At 43.1% G+C, this 24383-nt stretch overlaps 1 pseudogene; it reads right to left on the bottom strand.

Annotated features, from left to right (window-relative positions):
* Positions 1-14294: 14294 nt before the first annotated feature.
* LOC113885749 lies at positions 14295-23490 on the bottom strand (annotated as a pseudogene).
* Between the last annotated feature and the right edge of the window lie 893 nt (positions 23491-24383).

Raw genomic sequence — 24383 nt, 5'->3', positions numbered from 1 at the left:
GGACAAGGCCGGACATCTCTTGGTCCCAGCTGACTGTTAGTTGAGTTTCAGCCACCAGGCTTCACTGTTAGGTGCTGATGTAATTCACAAGCCACCTTTGAAGACAGAATAAAGGAAAGAGTTTTGGGGCAGAGAGCAGTGTGGTCAAAGAGCCATGGAAATCACATGGGGCAAGATGAAACAAGAGTGATTACTTATTTCTTCTCTCTATCCGTTCCTTGGCATTTCTACTCCTGAAAACAAGTACATGGAGATAGTCAGAGGCATTGGTGCTGCCCCTGGCACCTGTTGCTCCTGGTGATAACCAGTTTGTGTAAATGTCCCTGAACCAGAGCATATTCAGCCTCGTGATAGCCCCAGGTTCTCCCTTCTTGGGAAGGCTGACATGCCTCATTGTTTCTAACTCACAACTGAAGCATGGGATGAGGTATGGTGGTTGTCCTGTAGCTAAGTTCCAAACATGGAAGGAAGGTTGGCAGTGGAAGGGTAGCCATTTATTAAGCTCGGTTACCTTGGTCCTTAGCAGGGGTAATTCCCACATCTAGAATGTTTTTCTCCCAGCTTTTTGCATGGCCGTGTCCTTCTAAACATTTACCATAATTTCAAATGAGTCTCTCAGGCTTGTTTTCCCTGGCCACTGCACTCTCATGAGCACAAACCCTGATCCAAAAAATGCTTAGACACATCCCTCCATCAAAACAATAATTATAGTTACTAAAGTGGAAAGGTGGGAGAAGGATAAATTGAGAGTTTGAGATTAATATATGTATACTACTTTATTTAATAGATAACCAACAATGACCTACTGTACAGCACAGGAATTCTGATCACTAGTCTATAATATCCTGTATGGGAAAAGAATCTAAGAAACAATGGGTACATGTGTATGTATAAGGGAATTAATTTCACATACAACTAATATTAATACAATGCTGTAAATCAACTACACTCATATATAATTTAAAACCTGATTTTTTAAAAAAATACTTACATGTAGAGAACCATGGAGTTTTTTAGACTCACAGGATTTCAGATATCATGCTGGAGATGGCAGACTGGGTGAAGAAATCTAGACATTATCTGGGGTTGCATTTTCCTGAGCTTTGGTGTCTTCTCCTTCTAGTGTCACCTTTCATTTGTCTTTGAAGGATCTAATACAAAGGCTTGGAGACACCAGCTGGGTGTTAGTTGAAGGATGAGAAGGAGGCGCTAGTGGGAGAGTGAAATCCCAGCTCCCTAGCCTTGGTTTGAGGCACAACTTATATCCCACATTCCCTGTGAAAACAGGCTGTATCTTCCCTTTGCATGCCTTGCATGATATCATACCCAGACAGGTTTCATCCTTTTTCGTGTTCTGCTTTCACTTAGCCCTCACTGTTTTCTCTGGGAGAATTTTTCTTTTTTTAATTTTTGCAGCAAGTGGGGGCTGCTCTGTTATGGCAGTGCACTGACTTTTCAATCCTGTGCTTCTCTTAATGTAGATCACAGGTTCTAGGGCACTCAGGCTCAGTAGTTGTGGCCCACCAGCTTAGTTCCCCTGGGGCATTTGCAGCCTTCCCAATCCAGGTCTCTAGCACATATCTTAAGCACTGGATCAAAAGGGAAAGCACTTTGGAAGGAATTTGAAATAAGTCACTTTTATATGAAACTTGGCACCATGGCTTATTTATGAGGAGAAAGATAGAGGATTGTCCCTACTTCAAGCAACCTCCTGAGATCAGGACTGATTGAGGTTCCCCTCCCAAGGGTTAATACAGAATCTTGAAGCTGTCCTGCCATGTGGCTTTGTTCTTGATTCAGTTTCTGAATCCCACACTAGAGCACAGCTTCCAGAGGGCAGGGCTGTCACTTGACTCACTTCTAAGTACATGTCAGATATTGTCTCATTCAGACCCTGATGTTAAGACAAAGCTAACACAAAGGTCAGTTATTCTATTATGAGTGTTAGATTACAGGTTCAATGACTGTATCAAACCCTAAATAACATTATCTTAAATACAATACAATTCCAATTGTCTTTCATATGTTAGTGCAGGTCTCTCCACAGAGATGAGGGCCCACTTCTTTATTGTCACATCTTCCGCCTGTGCTACTTACCTCTGGTCTAACATGCCTGTTCCAGCTCCTGTCATTACATCTGCATTCCAGCTAGTGTGACAGAAATAATAGTTCCATTTGGAAGTGACATATCACCTCTATTCAAATTCCACTGGCGGAAGTATCTTCCATGTTCATGGCAAAACTGCGGGTGGTGGGCACACAGAAGGGCAGAGGAATGTGATCCCATTTCAGAACATTCATGATAAGTAACAAGGGTCACCACCCTTCATTCATATCCCCCGTATTCATTCTTCTTTGGTTCTCCGCACACAGCTCTCGGTCTGTTTTGGCCTGCAAATATGGATGTGGATGAGGTTATAAGAGAGGACATGGTCCAGGCTGTAAAGTATGGAGAAAACAAGAAAGGAAAGAAGATAAGAAAGTATAAAAATACAAAATCTAAAGGAAAACATGCTTATAATCATAATTTTGCATTTATACAATTTAGGTATAATGGTTGATGAATCAATTTATAAAATAAAAAAAATAAAGAAATGTAAAACATAAATATATTCACCAAACCCAACAAAATAATAAGACTATATTATATTAAACACATAGCAGTATCAGGATTAAGTTTGGATGCATATTGCAAACATCTAATACAACTATAACTTTAGCAAGATAAACTTGATTTTTCTCTCCCACTGGAACAAAGCTGGAGGTGGGTCAGCCAGAGCTTTGGTGGTATCCATTTCCAAAGTTACATGATTGTCAAATACAACTGCAAGAGTTCCACCATCACAACTGAAATCCAGACAACAGTTAGGATGAAAGTAGGTAAGGGAAGAGTCCCATCTCTCTGCTAAATCAGCTCCTTGAAAGCAGTCTTCCAAGAAATCCCTCTTACAGATCTGCTTACATCTCAGTCACCAGTCATGACTAAGACCACAGGTGTGCAGGAAATGCAGTCCTGAGGCAATGGCACGCTATTCCAGCACTCCTGCCTGGAAAATCCCATGGATGGAGGAGCCTGAAGGGCTGTAGTCCATGGGGTTGCTAAGAGTTGGACACAACTGAGTGACTTCACTTTCACCCGTTGGAGAAGGAAATGGCAACCCACTCCAGTGTTCTTGCCTGGAGAATCCCAAGGATGGGGGAGCCTGGTGGGCTGCCTTCTATGGAGTTGCAAAGAGTCGGACACGACTGAAGTGACTTAGCAGCAGCAGCAACAGCTATTGGGCTCATGGCTATATAACAAACTATTTTCAGTTTTGAAAGAGAAGCAGAGACTAGATCATTTTGTAGGTAGCCTGCAGCACCTGCCTTAAAGAACAAACCTTTTCTGAATGGATTATGCTGAATTTTCTGAATGGATTAGGCTGGGCACAGTGTGGAAGGAACAGCAATGAGAAACAACTATATGGACCTGAACTGTGCTCCAGAAAAAAGAGGCAGACTGGTCAGTAGAGATCTTCTAAGGACTGAAGTGAGGATTATACATACCACATGATGCAATTTGCTTTGAAAACTGCTTTTCCAACTCAGGTCCCAAATCTCTCTCAATTCTTCAGCTTCTAAATATCTTGTCTTTGTTATCTCACATTCTGACCTACCTGTCTCCCCTTCCTTATTTCTGTTCACATCACTTCTCCATCTAGTCCACCAGCATTGCAAGATCCAGTACTGAAGGAGTTAGCAATAGTTTCTAGAAGTGTTTACAAACACAATGACTATTTCTACTTTAATATTAGTTTCTCCTGATCAAGATCTTTTGAAAGACTGATATGGCTAGAATTATGGAGATCTCACATTTGAGACTTTTAAAAACCATTTCTTTTTACATTGGCCTGTTGGTGGTGATGCAGTCTCATAGTTGTTCAAGTCTGAGAAAGTATTTTATCTTGTTTTTAATATGTATTTTTCTTGGGTATAGAATTCTGAGTCAATTATATTTCTCTCAGCATTTTAAGATGTGGTGCCAGTGTCCTCTGGCTAACATTGTTTCATATGCCTAATCTGCTCTCTTTCCCATTTTTTGTTCTACTGTGTCTGCTTTTCATTCTGGTTACATTTCTTTGGTTGATTGTTTTAAACAATGACTTATCATGCACCTTTGAATAGTTGTCCTATTTCTTGTCTTTGAATTAATTGAACTTCTGTGTTAATGGGTTTAAAGCTTTCATCATATCTGGAACATTGTCAGCCAGTAATTATGAAGTTTTTTTCTCTATTCTCACTTCCTGTGGGATTCCATTTACATATATTTCAGTATTCTTAAAGTTGTTTCAAATTTCTGTGATGCACAATTAATTTTTCCCAGTCTTTTCATTCCTATTTTCCATGTCTCTATTTAACATACTCAGTATTCTTCAGCTTCATGAATGTAAAGATTATTATTCTAGGAAGCATTTTAATGTCCTTCCTGCTATTTGTGTGATGTATATTTTAACTGTGTTTTTACTAATTGATTTTTCCCTCATTATGGACATTTTCTTGCTTCTTTACACATTGGAAATTTTTTTTCTTTTGAAATTTATGTATTTACCTTAATTAGAGGATAATTACTTTACAATATTTTTATTTACCTAGGACAAATATTTTCACAATTCATATGGAAATTTTAAATGGATATTAGATAAGGAAATTTTTTCCCTTTGGATGCTGGATATTCTTAATTTTTATAAACTATTCCTGGCACTGTTTGCAAACACTGTTAATTTCTTGGGAACAATGGTATTTTTTGAAGGCTTGCTGTTCAGGTTTTTTAGCTGATACAATACCAGCCTTTAGACCATGTTTAGTGTTCCCCACTAGTAAAGCAATATTTTCTTCAGGACTATACTGACATCATGTGAATTATGAGTAATTTCCATGCTGGTGACTGGGGACACCATTAGACTTGGCACAATTTGAGACTCAAGTATTGTTCCCTATAATCCTGACAAGTACTATCAACTCTCTGCTGAAAACTGGAAGGGTATCACTGTACACTCGCACAGTTCTCTGTGTGTAACTCTCTCCTATGAACTCTAACTATCTAGAGTCTCAAATCTCTCTTCTTGTGGAGACCGTTTGTCTCTGCTCAGATAGCCCATCCATGTATGTGTTGGAAACTATTTCTAGAGTTGGGGCAATTGTAGAACTCACCTTGCTTGCTCCCTGCTTCAGGAATCCACTTTCTGCTGTCTGACATTTGATGTAAAAAACTGCTCTTTCATTTATGTCTTCTACTTTCAAGTTGTTTATGACAGGAGAATAAATGTGTCCTTTGCTCCTCTATGTCTACAAAAATGGAGGTCCCCCTGAAATCAAAACTCACTGAATGCCTTGTGAATGCTAGGCAGTGACTTCTGTGCATGGGTGCAGACTAACTAGGGATATGTGTTGGGGCTTTGGGGAGCCCTGTCTTGCTGGAGAAACTTGACAATTACAACTAGCATTTGCTATGGGGTATGTTCAGCTCAGTTCAGTCACTCAGTCATGTCTGACTCTTTGCAACCCCATGGACTGCAGCACGCCAGGCTTCTCTGTCCTTCACCAACTCCTTGATCTTGCTCAAACTCATGTCATCGAGTCAGTGATGCCATCCAACCATCTCACTCTCTGTCATCCTCTTTTACTGCTGCCTTCAGTCTTTCCCAGTAATAGGGCCTTTTCTAATGAGTAAGTTCTTCACATCAGTTGGCTAAAGTATTGGAGTTTCAGCTTCAGCATCGGTCCTTCCAATTAATATTTAGGATTCATTTCCTTTAGCATGACTGGGTGGATCTCCTTGTAGTCCAAGGGACACTCAAGATTCTTGTCCAACACCACAGTTCAAAACCTTCAGTTCTTCATTTCTCACCATTCTTTATGCTACAACTGTCACATCCATATATGACAACTGGGGAAAAAATCATAGCTTTGTTTATACTGAACTTTTTTAACAAAGTAATGTCTCTGCTTTTAAAAATGCTGCTAGGCTTGTCATAGATTTTCTTCAAACAAGCAAGCATCTTTTAATTTCATGGCTGCAGTCATCATTTGCAGTGGTTTTGGAGCTCCCAAAAATAAAGTCTCTCACTGTTTCCGTTGTTTCCCTGTCTATTTGCCATGAAGTGACGGGACCAAATGCCATGATCTTCATTTTGTGAATGTGGAGTTTAAGCCAGATGTTTCACTCTCCTCTTTCACTTTCATCAAGAGGCTCTTTAGTATCTCTTCATGTTCTGCCACGAGGGTGGTGTCATCTGCATATCTGAGGTTATTGATATTTCTCCCAGCAACAATGATTCCAGTTTGTGCTTCATCCAGTTGGACATTTTGCAGGATGTGATCAGCATATAATTTAAATAAGCAGGGTGACAGTATACAGCCTTTAATTACTCCTTTCCTGATTTGGAACCAGTCTGCTGTTCCATGTTCAGCTCTAACTGTTACTTCTTGACGTGCATACAGATTTCTCACAAGGCAGGTAAGATGGTCTGGTATTCCAATCTCAGTAAGTTTTTCACAGTTTGTTGTTATCCATACTGTCAAAGGTTTTTGAATGGTCAATAAAGCAGAAGTAGGTATATTTCTGGAATTCTCTTGCTTTTTCTATGATCCAAAGAATGATGGCAATTTGGTCTCTGGTTCCTCTGCCTTTTCTAATTCCAGCTTGAACATATGGAAATTCACAGTTCATGTACTGTTGAAGACTTGCTTGGAGAAATTACTTTGGTAGTATGTGATATGAGTGCAACTGTGTGGTAATTGAACATTCTTTGAAATAGCCTTTCTTTGGGATTGCCACTGCTGAGTTTTCCAAATTGGCTAGCATATTAAGTGCAACACCTTAACAGCATCATCTTTTAGGGTTTGAAATAGCTCAATTACAGTTCCATCAGCTCCACTAGCTTTACTAGTAGTGATGCTTCTTAAGGCCCTCTTGACTTCACATTTCAGGATGTCTAGCTCTATGTGAGTGATCACGCCATCATGGTTATCTGGGTCATTAATATCCTTTTTTATAGTTCTTCTATATATTCTTTCAACTTCTTCTTAATATATTCTGCTTCTTTTATTTCCATGCCATTTCTGTCTTTTATTTGGCCCATCTTTGCATGAAATGATCCTTCCCTACCTCTAAATTTCTTGAGCAGATCTCTGGTCTTTCCCATTCTATTGTTTTCCTCTATATCTTTGCACTGATCACTTAAGAAGGCTTTTTTTTTTTTTAATCTGTTGTTGCTATCTTTGGAACTCTGCATTCAGATTGGTATGTGTGTCTTTTCTCTTTTGCCTTTTGCTTCTCTTCTTTTCTAATTTATTTCTAAGGCATCCTCAGACAACCATTTTGCCTTTTTCCATTTCATTCTCTTGAGGATGGTCTTGATGTTGTACATACAGATCAAAAAACAAAGATCACTGCATCCAGATCCATTATTTCATGGAAAATACATGGATAAACAATGAAAGCAGTGACAGACTTTATTTCCCTGGACTCCAAAATCACTGCAGATGGTGACTGCAGCTGTGGGAAAAAAAAAAAAAAAAGACACTTGGTCCTTGGAAGAAAAGCTATGAAAAACCTTGACAGCATACTAAAAAGCAGAGACATTACTTTACCAACAAAGGTCTGTGTCGTCAAACCTATTTTTTTTCCGGAAGTCATGAGTGGATGTAAGAGTTGGACCATAAAGAACGTTGAGCACCAAAGAATTTATGCTTTTGAACTGTGGTGTTGGACAAGATTCTTGAGAGTCCCTTGGACTGCAATGGAGATCCAATCAGTCCATCCTAAAGGAAATCAGTCCTGAATATTCATTGGAAGGACTGATGCTGAAGCTTAACCTCCATTACTTTGGCCAACTGATGGGTAGAACTAACTCATTATAAAAGACCCCGATGCTGGGAAAAATTAAAGGCAGGAGGTAAAGGGGAAAACAGAAGACAAAATTGTTGGGTGGCATCATCAACTTGATGAACGTGAGTTTGAGCAAGCTCCAGGAGTTGGTGATGGACAGGGAAACCTGGCATGCTGCACTCCATGATATAGCAAAGAGTTGGACATGACTGAGAGACTGAACTGAAATGATGTACAGAGGACAATCAGGGAGCAGGCAGAAGTCTTTAAGGAAGGAGGAAAGAACAATTTCTGGATAGCTGACAATTTTGGGTCAGCAGGTCATTTCAAGCTGGAGAATCTTTAGGGAAACAAGTCTATGCCAGGTGGAGAGAATGGTAAGAGAAAGGCAGGGCAGCAGTGCTGGGATTTCCCAGAGGACAAGATCTTTGTTCTACTAAACTTTATCAATGCTCAATATTGTTAAGTGTTTGGAAAAAAGAGTTTTGTTTTGGAAGTTGTAGAACAATATTCAATGGAAGGACTGATGCTGAAGATGAACCTCCAACACTTAGGCCATCTGATGTGAAGATCCAGCTCATTGGAAGAGACCCTGATGCTGGGAAAGATTGTGGGCAGAAGGAGAGGGAATAAAAGAATGAGATTGTGAGATGGCATCACAAACTCAAAGGACATGACTTTGAAGAAACTCCACAAATTAGTGAAAGACAGGGAAGCCTGCTTTTTTGCCGAACATGTAATCACAAAGAGTCAGATATGACTTAGCAACTGAACAATACCAATGAAGACACAGAGACCACTGAAGGCTCTGGTCCTGGTTGGAGTGGAGAAAGATTTAGGTGGAAGGGGAGGCTTCCCATCCTCTGGTGCAGGTCCTTGAATCCAAGGCAAGGAGAACAAGATTTTGAATGTGTTACCAAACATTGTTTTCTAAAAAAAAAAAACAACAACAACAACAAAAAAACTGTTTTCTGCGGGAGAGAGAGCTTTGACTGAGTTTGTTCTCTAGATTTTACTGAGGGATTTAAAAGGGATTGGGGTCAGGCTGAGACTGCAAAAACCAGGTGACCAGCTGCTGGAGTGCGAGGCTTGTTGTAGGTATTTTGCACTAGGTGGGAAATGAATTCAGAAAAAGTGTCCCTTCTGGAGTGTGAATGCCAATGTATCACATTATTTTAGCAGATCACTTTAATGTTGTTTTGGGGCAAGTTAGAAATGTAGGATGGGTGGTTTGCTTTTCTCCATTCCCGTTGGTATTTAGATGACTAAATGTCAGGTTACTTTATTGCATAGTTGGAATCATGCTTGGGAAAGAAAACTAGATCAACTCCACACATATTTGTCCTTAAACAGCAATCATAGGAAGGTTTCTAAGGCAATGGTAGGTAATTTAAACATGAGGGGATAAATGGGTGAGAGGGTAACAGGCAGGAAGGCCAGGGGTCTCCAAAGGGAGGAGATAGCCTGCAAGTGCCAGACATTTTTATCTCTCTTAAGCAACAGAGGGAAACAAACTAATGGTATTTTTTCCTTCTCTATACAAATTTAAAAGGAGGTTTCTCTGGGTAACCCGGTGTACGAGACAGCAAAAGAGACACTGATGTATAGAACAGTCTTATGGACTCTGTGGGAGAGGGAGAGGGTGGGAAGATTTGGGAGAATGACATTGAAACATGTAAAATATCATGTAAGAAACGAGTTGCCAGTCCAGGTTCGATGCATGATACTGGATGCTTGGGGCTAGTGCACTGGGATGACCCAGAGGGATGGTATGGGGAGGGAGGAGGGAGGAGGGTTCAGGATGGGGAACACATGTATACCTGTGGTGGATTCATTTTGATATTTGGCAAAACTAATACAATTATGTAAAGTTTAAAAATAAAATAAAATTAAAAATAAATAAATAAAAGGAGGTTTCTCTTAAAATACTGTGTTGCCATAATGACACCAGGTATCACCTGAAGTTAACTATTCTCAAACCTAGAGATAACCAATGCCTTTTTCTTATGGAAATGTTTGTCTTAAGATATGCTAATATACTATACATTTACCGCAAACTCTGTCTTTAAGTCAGTTCCACCTTTTGGCTCAGAACCTACTTGACAAACCAGTATGTTATACTCAGATATTGTTCCTCCAATCTGTGTAAATGAAACTATTTGTATGGTGATCTGCCCTTCTTCAAGTTCATCATTTTATGGCCCAAGATGAACCATTTGGTGCCAAGTTATCACAGAATGCATCTTATGGGTGAGGGGCCTGGTGCCATTCAGAGTTTTAAGACATTCTTTTCTGTCATTAACAGACTGCTAGTGACTATATAACATCCAGCTGAAGACTAGCAGGGGGACACTCTTTCTGTCCCCTTCTGATGCCTATGTCAGAAGCTTTCTCTATCTCCTTTATACTTTAATAAAACTTTATTACACAAAAGCTCTGAGCGATCAAGCCTCGTCTCTGGCCCGGATGGAATTCTTCTCCTTTGGGGCCAAGAATCCTGGCGTCATTATTCAACAACAACCTTTCATGCAGAGAGTTTCATTTAACAGGCTGAGACTGGACTGTACCGGTTGCCATAGTTGTTGCTATGACAAGAAGCCATCACAGCTACTTGTTGCTATGCTGGAGATGTGGGAAACTGAAAAGAGACCAAAAGCCTTACAACTCTCCTTGCAGAGTGATTTCAGACTAGAAGTAGTTAACAAAGAAAGGCTGACTGGTAAGGCTGAGGATGGGAGTAATCTGAGCCAGTAATCATTAGCTCTGTGGGAGCATCAGCTCAGTCAGAGTTCTGTGTCATGGTTCAGAGAGAGATGTCATTTGGCTTGAATCAATAGTTAGCCTTGGGGATGGCAGCCATAACCTCTAAACAGAAGATTTCCTTCTCCCCAGGTGGCAGAATAATTCATATTTGTTCCAGACTCAGGAACCCAGAAAGCCCTCTTGGGGCCACTTGCTCTCTGCAGGCACACACGCAATCTAGAAGGTGGAACTATCATCATGGTGCCCATTTTCCAGATGAGAAAACTGAGGTTAAGTGACTTGATCAAGCTCACACAGCTAAGTACATGAAAGGCCAAGCACAAACCCAGGGTAACAGTCCTCAAATTGTGTGTTTTTGCTCCACACCCACTGGGAGTGGTGAGGGTCATCTGGCACCAATGCTTAGGCAGAAGCAAGCAGTATTCAGGTTTAATTGAAGTAACTAAGGAAAACCACTAGACCATTAAGCTATGACCTAAATCAAATCCCTTATGATTTTATAGTGGAGATTAAAAGTAGATTCAAGGGATTATGTCTGGTAGCCTGAAGAACTAGGATGGAGGTTTGTTACATTGCACGGGAGGTGGTCACCAAAACCATCCCCAGGAAAACAATGTGAGAAGGAAAAGGGGTTGCCTGAGGAGGTTTAAAAACAGCTGAGAAAATAAGAGAAGTGAAAGGCAAAGGAGAAAGGGAAAGATATACTCAGTGGCGTGTAGACTTCCAGAGAATAGCAAGGAGAGAGAACAAAGTCTTCGTAAGTGCACACTGCAAGAATTAGAGGAAAATAATAGAATTGTAAAGATTATAGATCACTTAAGGAAAATTGGAGCTACCAGAGGAACACTTCATGCAAAGATGGGCACAATAAAGGACAGAAAAGTCAAAGACCTAACAGAAGCAGATGAGATAAAGAAGAGGTAGGAAGAATGCACAGAATAACTTTGCAAAAATGGTCATAATGACTGGGATAGGGATGATGCTTGGGTCACTCATGTAAAGCCAGATATCCTGGAGTACGAAGTCAGTAGGCCTTAGGAAGCATCACTACAAACAATGTTAGGAGAGCTGATTGAATTCCAGATGAGCTATTTAAAAATCCTAAAGAATGAGGCTGTAAAAGTGCTGCATTCAAAATGTCAGCAAATTTGGAAAACTCTGCAGTGGCCACACTAACATGTATAATATCATATATGAAATGAGTCACCAGTCCAGGTTCGATGCATGATACGGGATGCTTGGGGCTGCTGCACTGGGACGACCCAGAGGGATGGTACGGGGAGGGAGGAGGGAGGAGGGTTCAGGATGGGGAACACATGTATACCTGTGGTGGATTCATGTTGATATACGGCAAAACCAATACAATATTGTAGTTAAAATATAAAATTAAATTAAATTAAAAAAAAAAAAGAAAGGCAATTCCAAAGAATGTTCAACTTATCATGCAATTGCACCCATCCCACTTGCTAACCAGGTAATGCTCAAAACCCTTCAAGTTAAGCTTCAGTGCTACATGAACTGAGAACTTCGAGATATACAAACTGGTTTGAGGAACCAGAGATAAAATTTCAACATCCATTGGATCATAGAGAAAGCAAGGGAATCCCAGAAAACATTTCCATCTGCTTCACTGACTATGCTAAAGCCTTTCACTGTGTGGACCACAACAAACTGTGAAAAATTCTTAAGGAAATGGGAGTAACAGATCACCTTACCTGTCTCCTGAAAAGTCTGTATGTAGGTCAAAATGCGGCAGTTAGAATCATATACAGAAAAACTGAAAGATTTAAAAGTGGGAAAGAAGTGTGACAACGTGTACATTGTCACTCTGGTTACTTAACTTCTATATAGGATACACCATTCGATATGCAGGACTGCATAAATCCCAAGCTGGAATGAAGATTGCTGGGAGAAATATCAACATTCACAGATCTGAAGATGACACTGCCCTAGTGGCAGAGAGCAAAGAACTAAAGAGCCTCTTCATGAGGAGAGGAGATGCAAAAACTGGTTAAAACTCAACATTCAAAAAAACTATCCACAAAAATATACTCAACATTCAGGGCATCTGATCCCACCACATCATGGCATATAGATGAGGGAAAAGTGGAAACAGTGGCAGATTTTATTTTCTTGGGCTCCAAAACAACTGTGGACCTTGACTGCAGCCACAAAATTAAAACACACTTGCTCCTTGGAAGGAAGAAAGGCTATGAAAAACCTGCATTGTGTATTAAAAAGCAGACTCACTTTGCTACAGAGGTCTGCAGTGTCAAAACCATGATTTTCCAGTAATCATGTACAGATGTGCGATCTGGACCATAAGAAATGGTGAATGCCAAAGAATTGAGCTTTTGAACTGTGGTGCTTGAGAAGATTCTTGAGAGTCCCCTATACAACAAGGAGATCGAACCAGTTAATCTGAAAGGAAATCAACCTGTGACCCCTGCTGGCTCAGCTGAGGCATCTACTAAGGGCCTCCAGGTGGAAAGAACAGATGCTTCCACTGAAAAAGTGCCTAACCATGGCAGTTCCAAGCAAATAGTTTATAGCTCCATCCCTGAAAGAAGCTCAGAAATGCTGAAGTCTCTGTGTACCCTGGGTCCCCCGATGCATGAATTGCATTCTCCACAGCAGCATTGGAGGCAAGGAAGGGGCATTCTGGGCCATGGAGGATGGGGATGGCTCTGGGATCCACTGGGGCTACCACTTACCAAGTAGGACTGGAAAGGACAGAGCAGGCATATGTGGCAGAGAGCTGGTGACTGGATGTGGGGCAAAAGGGAACCAGCTCTCAATGAAGTACCTCACCCAAAATCCCCTGGAGGATATGCCCAGTGATAAGAATATCTGAGATGGGACAAAGAGGGTCTATTTAATTATCCCTTATAATTCCTCTGAATGAGGAGGTGGTTGAGTTGGTGGGTCATCACAGGTTCTTCCATGGCCTAGACCATCTGCTAGCTGCTATCCTTGGGTCTGCCTCTCCCCAGCTTCAGTCATGTAGTTTTGGAGGAAATTGACTATCATGTCCTGAGGGGTCAGGGTCAAAGACCATGTAAAGCCAGTCATAATACGCCATTTCCCTGCCAGGATGGCTGATCTAATGCTGTACAAGTGATCTGAGGTGGGTCATTCATAGAATATCCTTGAACTCTGATGTCTGCAATCTTCTTTCCTTACTAGGTGATGCCTTCGGGATTTAAAACCCTAGGGCAGGTAGCTTGAACTCCCTCACTAGGTGTAGAAGCCTTAAGGAAGAAAGTTGCCAGGCTAAGACTGTCAAAGAAGAGTGAAGGGAAAGAGTCAGGGTGAGAGAGAATTGATGACTTCTTATTTCTTGGGTCCAGTCACTGAGATATTTGTATTTGCTCTGATTCTTGTATCCTGGATTCTCAGAATCATTTCAATGAGTCTCCCTTTTCCTTGAAGCCAGTTGGAGTAGGGCTCCTCTCAATTTTGATTCAGATTTCACTCCCTGACACAAACAGAGGCAACATTTATTTCAGCACCATTAAGAGTGAAACCCTTTATTCTTTACTGAGAATAGGGTGTACAGACCACCAAATACAGTTCACCAGCATCCTGGGCAGGAGTGCCCAAAGTGTGCGTGAGTGTGTGTTAGGAGCAGCCTTACGGATTCCTGAACCACTCCAAGCATTTACACTGCCTGTGCCAGGCCAATCCTGTCATTTCCTCGATCATAAACTGAGAAGTACTGCCTCAGGAAGACATCACCCAGGATCCAGGTCTCTGTAGATGGACTCAATTTGCTCTCTTTAAAGGCGGTATAGCAGTGGCCTCTAGAATCCTGGGGGAATCAGAGACACACACCAGTCAGCATGAGCCCTTACCGGTGACTCCCCCCACTATCCAGACCCAGCTCAATTCTTTGTTTTATTTCCCTCTTTTGGTAAGCATCAAGGGGTTTTCTCAGCAGCAGGGGGTATGAGAGTTTATCTAAAACCAAAGAGGGCCAAGACATGAGGTTGCCATGAGGAAGGGTGTGGGGGAGGGGAGGACTGGGAGTTTGGGAAACAGAGGAATGATAAACAACAAAGTCCTACTGTAGAGCGTAAGGAAATATATTCAATATTCAGTGATAAACCACATGAAAAAGAATAAGAAAAAAATATAATTTTATGTGTATAACTGAGTCACATTGCTCTGCAGCAGAACTTAATGCAACACTGAAGGCAGTGGCACCCCACTCCAGTACTCCTGCTGGAAAATCCCATGGAGGGAGGAGCCTGGTAGGCTGCAGTCCATGGGGTCGCTGAGAGTTGGACACGACTGAACGACTTCACTTTCACTTTTCACTTTCACTTTTCACTTTCATGCATTGGAGAAGGAAATGGCAACCCACTCCAGTGTTCTTGCCTGCAGAATCCCAGGAAGGGGGAGCCTGGTGGGCTGCCGTCTATGGGGTCGCACAGAGTCGACCACTGTGCAACTTCGGACACGACTGAAGCGACTTAGCAGCAGCAGGAGCAGATTAGCCACACTTCAATATAATTATTTAGAAAAGAACAAGTGTGTCCATAGCTCTCCTCACTCCCTGTTTCTTTCCTTCTGACTCCTGCTCTTTTTTTTCTCTGCAGAGACTGCTGGTTCTCCTCCTGCGTCCCCACAATCCGTACTTTATTATCAAACTCTATTTTGTATTGGAGTATAGCTGATTAACAATAGTCTGAGTTTCAGGTGGATAGTAAAGGGGCTCAACTGTATGTATCCAGGTATCTTGGTCCCAAAGACACCCCTTCCATCCAGGCTGTCATATAACTGAGGGGAGTTCCCTGTGCTACAAAGAAACTCGTTGTTGGTTATCCATCTTAAATAGAGCAGTGCCCACAGCACGTTCTTGAAGGCTTAACTCAGGAAATCTGAGAAGCTGCCTTCGGCCCACACTCACCCTCTTTGGCCACTCCAGGCTTGGGTGGGTAAGGTACTCTGGTTCCCCAGCCCCACGGGTCAGTCCGTAGCCCTCATCACCCCTAGTAAGTACCCAGTGTCCCAGTGCAGACCACCTTGAGATGCCATTTGTATAGCATCCAGTGCAGTTTTGCCTAGAACCAAGGACTCTCCACATGGCTCAATGAGTTTGTGGTTTTAGAATTCCTGAAATTCCCTCTCTTCCTCAAAGCCTTATTTGAGCCCATCAACCTGCTCTGAACTCTCTCAGGGAGCTGACATGAAGCCTCCACCCTGTGCCAGGGCTGAGCAGCCACTGTGCACCCTTTATTCACATTAGCATCCAACCTCCCCACAGAGGGGTCGGGTACCCCAACTCACAAAGGAGGCACCTGGCCAGAGCAAGGGGAAGATGCAGCTGAGAACTAGGCTGACCATGTAATTTATCATTCAAACCAGGAAAACTTTGAGAAGGGAAAGGAGCCTGTTAACTTATGCTGGGACATCACACTGGGACTGTCCCCAGCCATTCTCCTTGTAACATGGCCTATTTCAGGGACTGCTAGTGCTGAGTTTCATGTTCATGCACCTCTGAGTTCAGATTGAATTGAAGCTCTTTGAGGACTGAGGACCTTAGTATTCCCCTCTGCCTGACTCCCACTATGCCATATAGTGTGGTATCTCCACATTTATTTCAGGAAGATCAGTGTCCCACAATGCCCTTTACTTTCAAGTGATTGGTTTTGTGGGAGGCACCAGCCCAGCCACAGGGCTCAGCAGCATCTGCAGTGGTGTGACATGGCCTGCAGAGGGGGCCCTCCTCCCAGCAGTAGCCCAAGGGTTCCTACAAGCTCCGGTTTGAGAACCAACCCTCAATATTGTTCCCTCACCTTGAGGATGAGGGCTCGAGCTGGCACTGGGTAGTTGATGCCGTTGATGGTGAAGATAATAGAGGGAAGGGTATTGACCACAGAACAATAAACGTAGTGCAATTAGAGAGAGAGGGTGAGAGGTTGGCCCTGGAGTTCCTTGTTGTGTTTGGAGACTGGAAGTAACCCTGGGGCATGACCCTTCACCTTAGAAGCCTGTAGCCTGGCGCCGATAAGCTTCTGTATATTATTGACCAGTCTTCCTGGGGCTTCAGTTGTGATGTCCCAGTATCCACAAGGGCCTCACAGCCATCAGAAAAAGCAATAAACTTTCTTTTCATGGAGATGCTGAGAGACAATGGAAGAAAGAGGGCATCAAGGTGACTCAGATTCTTCCCAGAATTGCCCCCTTCCTGACTGTCTCCTAAACAGCCCTTTGTCTCTTGCCCTCTTTTCCTTTGCTCTCGACACAGCACCTTTCTTGACATCCTTGAATGCAGTACTTGAATGCACCAGGATATATTGTACCATGACACAAGTTGGTCTTCCTTCCTAGAAGACTCCACTCCACTTTGACTAGCAAATTTCTTCTCATCTTCCAGATTCCACCTTAATTGTATTGTTTTCGGGAAGTCTTTCCCCTGGTGTTTATCAGTCTCCTGTCTTGGTCTCTCTGTAGACCCTTCCTTATGTCTGCTGCTGTTGCTGCTGCTGACTCACTTCAGTCGTGTCTGACTCTCGGAGAACTCATAAAGGGCAGCCCATGAAGCTCCGCCGTCCCTGGGATTTTCCAGGCAAGAGTACTGGACTGGGTTGACATTGCCTCCTCCTCCTCATGTCTAGCATGTACCAAAGTCACAATTCACTATGTAGGTGAGTCACTTCATGTACATCTGCCTTCTTAGATGTGATGGCGAGTTTTATTCTCCTTGCCTCCCTAAAGTGCCTGGCACACAGTGGATGCCCAATGCTGGTCTGTTCAATGAGTGAATGAAGACTTAGAAAACAATAAGAAACATCAAGAGAGCTGTATGTGATGGGGAACAAATAACGGGTCGCACACAGAGTGGAGATGGAGATTCGCAAGGGCAGCAGATTCTCATAGTAGGAGAGAGGGGCTCCTCTGGGAGAGGGTGTCTCCAAGCACTGCTCCTACAACCAGCTCAGACGCTGAGACCCTGGCCAGGAAATACATGACTAGCCCACAGAAATTCCAAAGGACAGGTCAGCTTTTGTCTGAGGGTATCACACAGAATCCTATCAATTATGCCTCTTATCCTCAGGTCACTCCTGGATCCCACCTTCCTGATTCTCTGTAATAGCCCCTGTCCCACTGTGTGCCCAAGAACGTGGAATGTTTTTTTATTAGTTGCTTTCACGTCTTAAGCCTGTAGCCAACCTCTCTCCACTGCTGGGTAGTTGCTCCCTAAGAAGACCAGTTTTCCCCATTTTCTCACTGTCCCTGTTTTTAAAATGACATTTATCTGTACTGAGAACTTCCTATGTCCTAAGTAGCCCTGGACAGTTGGTCATCTTATCATAACTCTGTTCAGGCTGGAGAAATTCTCCCTGATCCTCTATTTACCACACTGTAGAGTCCTCTAACCATGCTCCATGTTTCACAGGGCAGTGGGTGCAGCCCTCTCCCAGCTGCACAGACCTCTCTGGACCCTTTTAGGACCGTGGTCAGAGCCTTTCTCAGAAGGCCTGGGTATTATGAACCCATGTTTTTTGTGTGTATTTATGTGCTTGTGTTTTTGTTTGTATGTGTGTTTGTATGTGTCTCTGTGAGTGCTTGTGTGTCTCTGACTAGCTATGCATGTTCTTATGTGTCTCTGTGAAGGTTTATATGTGTCTGCTAGTGTGTTTCCATGTGTCTGTGTGTCTGTCTGTGTCGTTGTGGGTGGTGTATATGTCTATGTGACTGTATGTTTAAGAATGTATTTGTGTGTGTCTGCCTGTGTCCATGTACAGTAGTGGGAACACCACTTGGGCTGACCCTCAGAGGGAGAGGCTTACCGGTCCATGTGTACACTCCACCACCTGCTTCGATCAATGGTACCCAGTTGAGCTCTCCCTTATAGTAGCGGTGGTCCACCCCACCAAACATCACCACACTGCCCTCCTGCTTGTCTCTGTAGAGAAGACAGGCTGGGATACTTGGAGGACAATAACCACAGCACTGTCTGAGAGCTGTGCTTGTCCACTCATCAAGGCCCTAATAAGGTCCCCATGTACAGATGCAGAAATAGCATTTAGGAGAGATTGAGATCCAGACTGAGGTCTGTTACTAACTAAGGAGTGGCACAGAGGAGGTTAGAAGTTAAATCACTTGGCTGGGCTCCACCCACTATGTCTTCTGAAGATGCCGTGGATCTCCTGTGACCTGAGTACTCAGACACCCTCAGAGGACAGGGTGCTGAAGTGTTTTGGCTTTCCCCTTGTCCACCTTGTCATTTTTCAGTAAAATCAAGGCCTGGGAGTTCTAAGGGTGTGGCTTCAGGTCACCCAGATTTGGCTCTACTGACCTGTGACCTCTACTGTCCAGAGGGTCCCACACTCAGAAGGGACCCCAACTCTGCTCTCCCTGTCTTGAAACACTTAATATTTCTTGAACAAGGGGTACCACACTTTTGTGTCCCACACTTTCATTTCGCACTGGCTCCACAAATTGGGTAGCTGGTCCTGGGCTCCCAGTGAAATGCTAATGAGGAAGGAAAGATATCCACCATCCTTCTCCTTCCTTCCTTATCAAATTAATAAGCAAATCCTAGTGCCTTTTCCTTCAACTTGTTTCCTGTTGCCTTCCATTAGCCTTCCTCCTCACTCACCCCTGGAGACCAATTTACTGATCTTGAGCCCAGGAGTAGGGTTGTGTTCCAATAAAATTTTATTTATAAAAGCCAGTAGTGATGCCAGGTAGGGCCCAGGGGCCATAGTTATCCTGGGTTAGATTATCTCTCAGGATACTTCTTTAGCAAGTGTTCTATAATTTTCATGCAACTGAAAGCAACTTACAGCTTATTTGGAGAAAGTGATTGTCCATCTCAGACTTACTTGCTCAAGTAGAAGGCAAAAACAGGCTCAGAAATGGCACCTTGATTCTTTAGCTTGTCAAAGATGGGGATGGCTCCAGAGAAGGATATGTTGGGGTAGTTCAAGCCCAAGATGCCATCATAAGTTCTGCCTTCAAACCCGTATTCCGCCACGCTTAGACCGAATGGCTGGTCAGGACTTACAAGGTCCCCAACCTGTGGGAGAGAAGAGTGATCCCACTTAAAGATATGTGAAGTGGGGCTAGGACTGGCCTGGGATGCTTTGCCATTAGATCCTCAGAGAAGAATTGAGGCTGGGCTCTATCTTTGGTGACCCACAGACGGTTAGACAAAGCTGGGAGGGGAATCTGGGTTCCACTTGAGAGAGGCTATGAATTTTAAAACATCCAATCCTCTGAAAAACACCACCTGAGTGAGTCAAATTGGCCTCATGGCTTCTGTACAAGTGGGGCAACCAAGAGTCAGGCCAGGTCCCATTGGTGCCACCTTATGGATAAAATGAATGAGGGCAAGGTAGCCTTCTCTTTGGCATCACTGTGACCTAATGACAGGAATAGACTGCATTCTCTGTAATGTACTGTGGATTCTGCATCTGTCCAGGAAGACAGAAGCTGAAAACACAATCTTGCTTCCGGGATCTATGAAATTACTGCCTGAGGAATTCACTTTTGGGGATACATGTATATTTCTGTGAATGTGTACGAGAGAGAAAGAGAGAGAGGGGAACTACTCAGGTATTTTGGGGGAGGCATGCCATAGGTTTATTAGACTCTCAAGGGTCCTCTAGAGTAAGAACTCATTTATCAGGCCCCTTGACTTCTCAGGCCCCCAGTTTCCCAATCTGGATACCTGAAGCCCTTGACTGCCCCCAGGGTCCCCAGATCAGTTTTATCCTGTCCCCAAATACCCCACAGCAACTTCAGCCCTGAAAAGCCAGCCTAACTCTACCTTTTACCACATGTGTGCCCTCAGCAAGGCCCTTGTGGTCTGTACTTCAGTTTCCTCATATGTCTCATGAACTAATCAGAGTAACTGCTGTGTGGGGTTGTTGCAGGATTAAACCAGTTACCACCTGAAAGTGCCTGGAACAGTCTGTTAATATAAAAGTGTGTGCTTTTATCCCTTCTCCTCTCTCCCAGCAAAATGAACCTTGAACTGGTCATGGGCAGAGGAGCTTCAAGTCCACATCTCAAGCAAATCTCTGGGTTAGCTAATTTGTTTACTTCTGTGTCACCACAGGCACTGCCTCCCCAGAAACATATCCTATGGATATCATGGCCAATATATATGGGAATTAGGCTAGGAAGGGTCCTTCCAGATGGTCCTGCATGTGTTTTGCAAGCTGTGGTCACACCATAGCCAGTGCTGACTCAGCATTTGTTACACTGTTACCCAAACTGTGTCATAAGCAACAACTCCGTTCATTCTCCCAGATCCATAGTTGATGGTGAAGGTCTTATGGGTAGGCCGGAAGGTGGAAGACTGAAGAAGTCTGAACCTAATGTGTGTAGCTGCAGACACAAGAGATGAGTGTCATCAGGTGCCAAGGGTGGAAAACAGGGCAGCAGGGCAAGTGAAGGATGGTCTGGGTAGCGGGTATCTGTACTCACAACAAGCTGGACTGGTGCAAAAGACGGGGGGCACCCACAAGTCAGATGAGGCTGTGTCAAAGACAACCTGGAATTCCTGAGGGGGTGTTCCAATGGTGATGTTACCCATGTAGACCAACTACAGGGAGAAGGAGGGAGTGGGTTAGTGCAGAACTGGCTACCCTCTATTCCCACACTGATGCCTCCCTCTGGGTGTCACATATCTCTTGAGATCACTTTCTAACCACTGTGCACCTCACAGACTTTGGTCACAGATGTATCTGCATTTGATATATTTTTCCTGTGCTACATTGTATGTAGGATATTGACTCTATGACCAGGCGTTGAAGTGGAACCTCCTGCATGGGAAGCCCAGAGGCATAACCACTGGGCCTCTAGGACCGCTGGACACCCAAGGAGGTCCTGGTGCCTTCATTTGAGAAGCTCTGTAATCTCTTCAAACCCAGCCTTAGCACCTGCTTCTCCAACCCAGCCTTAGCACCTGCTTCTCCAGGTGCTCCTTCTTGATCAACCCAGCCACTCCCTCTAAACTCAGACCACATCCAATCAACACCGCACAGGTGACACTTTCATTTGACATGTATTTACCCTTTGCCTATGTCTCAGGCTGGCATGGGCATTCTTGAAGACAAAATAAGCCCTTTATCTAATCTCAAAACAGTGACCACAGTGATCATTATGGCCATACATGGAATACAGATTCAGTAACTTTTTACTGCTGTCATTCTTGCATCTGTGGAAACTGAATTCCTCTGCCTGGGGATTCACAATTGCTTTGCAGTTGGTTCTACCTTTTGATTAGTGATGGCTCACTCTTCATCTGTAGCTGAGTGGCTCATGTAGTTCAGAAGGAGCAATCACCATCAAACTAATGACACATGTTTGACAGAGAAATAAATATTTACCTGCCACCTGGTAATTGCCAGGCCCAGTCACCAAGACCAACAGTTGAGGATGAGAGTGCCTTCTCCTCTGGTTGGGGTCCCTGTTTTCCAGTATCTCTGCCTCCTGCAGGAACCCCAACCTCAACATCCCACCTGGCACCTCCAAATGAGCCCCATGCTTGGCTAGAGAACAAAGGGGTGCTGTGGAGCGCCATCCTCCCCAAATACCTCACATCCATGATGTTTCTCAGCGGGTAGTTAGTTTTGAGCCACGAAAAGAAATATGGGACCGTCTGTAAGGATGCTCCTTCAAGAAATCCTTCAGCATGTTTTTTCCACTGAGGGTTTTTCTCATGGTCTTCACTTGCCTTAGAGGTATTCTTTCACCAAGCATTTGACAAAGAAAACAAAGAAGATGCTACAATTAGCTGTCAGTGTTAAGGTATAACTGTCATTGTAATGGCCCTGTGTATTTTCTAATCATTTTTATGAGGTACATTATTATCAGAATTTTATGCCTATACCATGGCAAAGACATAGATTTGAATACAGGTTCTTATCTTTTGGATAAGCCATATGACCATGTGGTGTCTCAGTCTCCCCTTTGGTAAAATGGTGGAATGTAACAATACAAACCCTCAAAATAGAATATCTTGGGGATAAGAGAAGTGATGTATATAAGGTACCTGATAAATAAGAAATCTCAACAATGACAGCCATTAACATTGTTGTTGCCATCCCACACTATCCTTCTCATAGAACCTCAAGGAAGGAGGTAGATGGGGAACTCTTATTCTCTTTTACAAGGGAGAAATTTGAAATGCAAGAGGTTTCTGAGTTGGCTGTAGTCACACTGCTTGTCAGATATAAAACAGTGTATCTTTCTCCAAGTTGTCAGAGAAGAGAGAGTTGAAAGAAGAATCCAAGATATAGGGAACAAGTAAGGGAAATCCAGAGGCTTGAGAAGGAAGGACAAGTCAAATAAAAAATTAAAAGAAACAACAGAAAGAGAAATACACTCCCAGTGACTTCCAAAGAGATGGAGAGATAAATGACAGTGATACATAGATGCAGACATAGGCATATACACACTGAAGTTGACAGGGAAAAAAGAGGACATGTTGAATAAAATGTAGAAAAGTGCTATTCCGCAGGATCACATTGATATATTCCTAGACTGTGCACTGAACAGTTGCAAGGAGTTGCATTTTCAATAGGTCATGACATGATTGGACCCCAAGATTTGTGCAACCATGCAAATCTACACCAAGACCTTGGGATCCACAGTTCCTATAGTAAGTTACTTATCAGTAAGTAAGAGTTGAACTTTAAGACTCTTAGGGAAATATTCCATTCCCTTCTAAACCTGGTGGGTGGAAGAATAATCAGATGAAAAGAAAAGTCTGAGAAAAGAATATGATGCGACATACAGTCCCCATACTTACTTGACTATGCACTCTGAGAAGGCCACCAGCCCGAGGAGCACAAGCCACTTCATGCTTCTTTCCTGGCTCCAAGTACTCAGGGAAGTTTGGGTTTGTAGCATGTAGTGGTGACCCTAGTTATATATGCTCTGACCTACCCTAGTTTTCCCGTTTAGGCCACTAAAAGATCTGAAAAAAATCACAAAGTTCTCGATAAAATCTTTACCTTCATCAGTGTCCTTGGCGAGTGGACTTTGAAGCTTCTCAGAATACAGAGAATTGAACTGTAATCTCTTCTTTGAAGTTTGGCTGGAAAATCAAACTAATCTGCATGGATATCTAAGAAGACAGAGAACCTTGCCTACTTGGAGGAAAAACAGCTAAGAACATCATGAAAATGGATTCTAGGGGCCATGCTCGACACGTGTGGTTTCATGTCATCTTCCTAGCCATTTCATGAAATATGCATTGCTGTCTTCATTGGAGAGGAGATTGCTAGGAGGATAAGTTGTCGAATGGCAAAGTGAAGACTTCAGGGACAGCCCAGGGACACACAACTGGCCTAGGTAGTGGGTCTAATGGCAGACGTCAGGGGCACCTATGATGCCAGGCTGCATCAAAGATTTAGGGCAGAGCAGTACTTCAATTTCATGGTTTCAGTATTGGAAGAAATGTCATATGCATCCTCAAGATATTTTATATCATCCAACAACTGTACAAGGAAGAACTGTGTGCTAGGTTGTGGATTAAAGGCTTCAAAGACAAAGTTGATCAAGACAAAAATAGTCATTAGCTCAAGAGAGCTAGAAGTCTAGTTCTCACAAATCCATGGCCCCAGAAGGCAGGAGATATGATCCTAGGACTAGGTAGCCTTGTTGGAATCGGGGCAGCACAAGCCTTACCACTGGGTGCAGCTTTTCCTCCACTTCACCCTTGTTGGAAAGCAGGCCAGATGGCCATGTTTTCAAGAGAATCAGAAGTTTGGATATTTATGTA

Source organism: Bos indicus x Bos taurus, chromosome 29, assembly GCF_003369695.1.
Source record: "Bos indicus x Bos taurus breed Angus x Brahman F1 hybrid chromosome 29, Bos_hybrid_MaternalHap_v2.0, whole genome shotgun sequence".
NCBI classification, from domain to species: Eukaryota; Metazoa; Chordata; class Mammalia; order Artiodactyla; family Bovidae; genus Bos; species Bos indicus x Bos taurus.
Note: the sequence above shows the minus strand (reverse complement) of the source record. Positions and strands in the feature narration are given on the sequence as shown.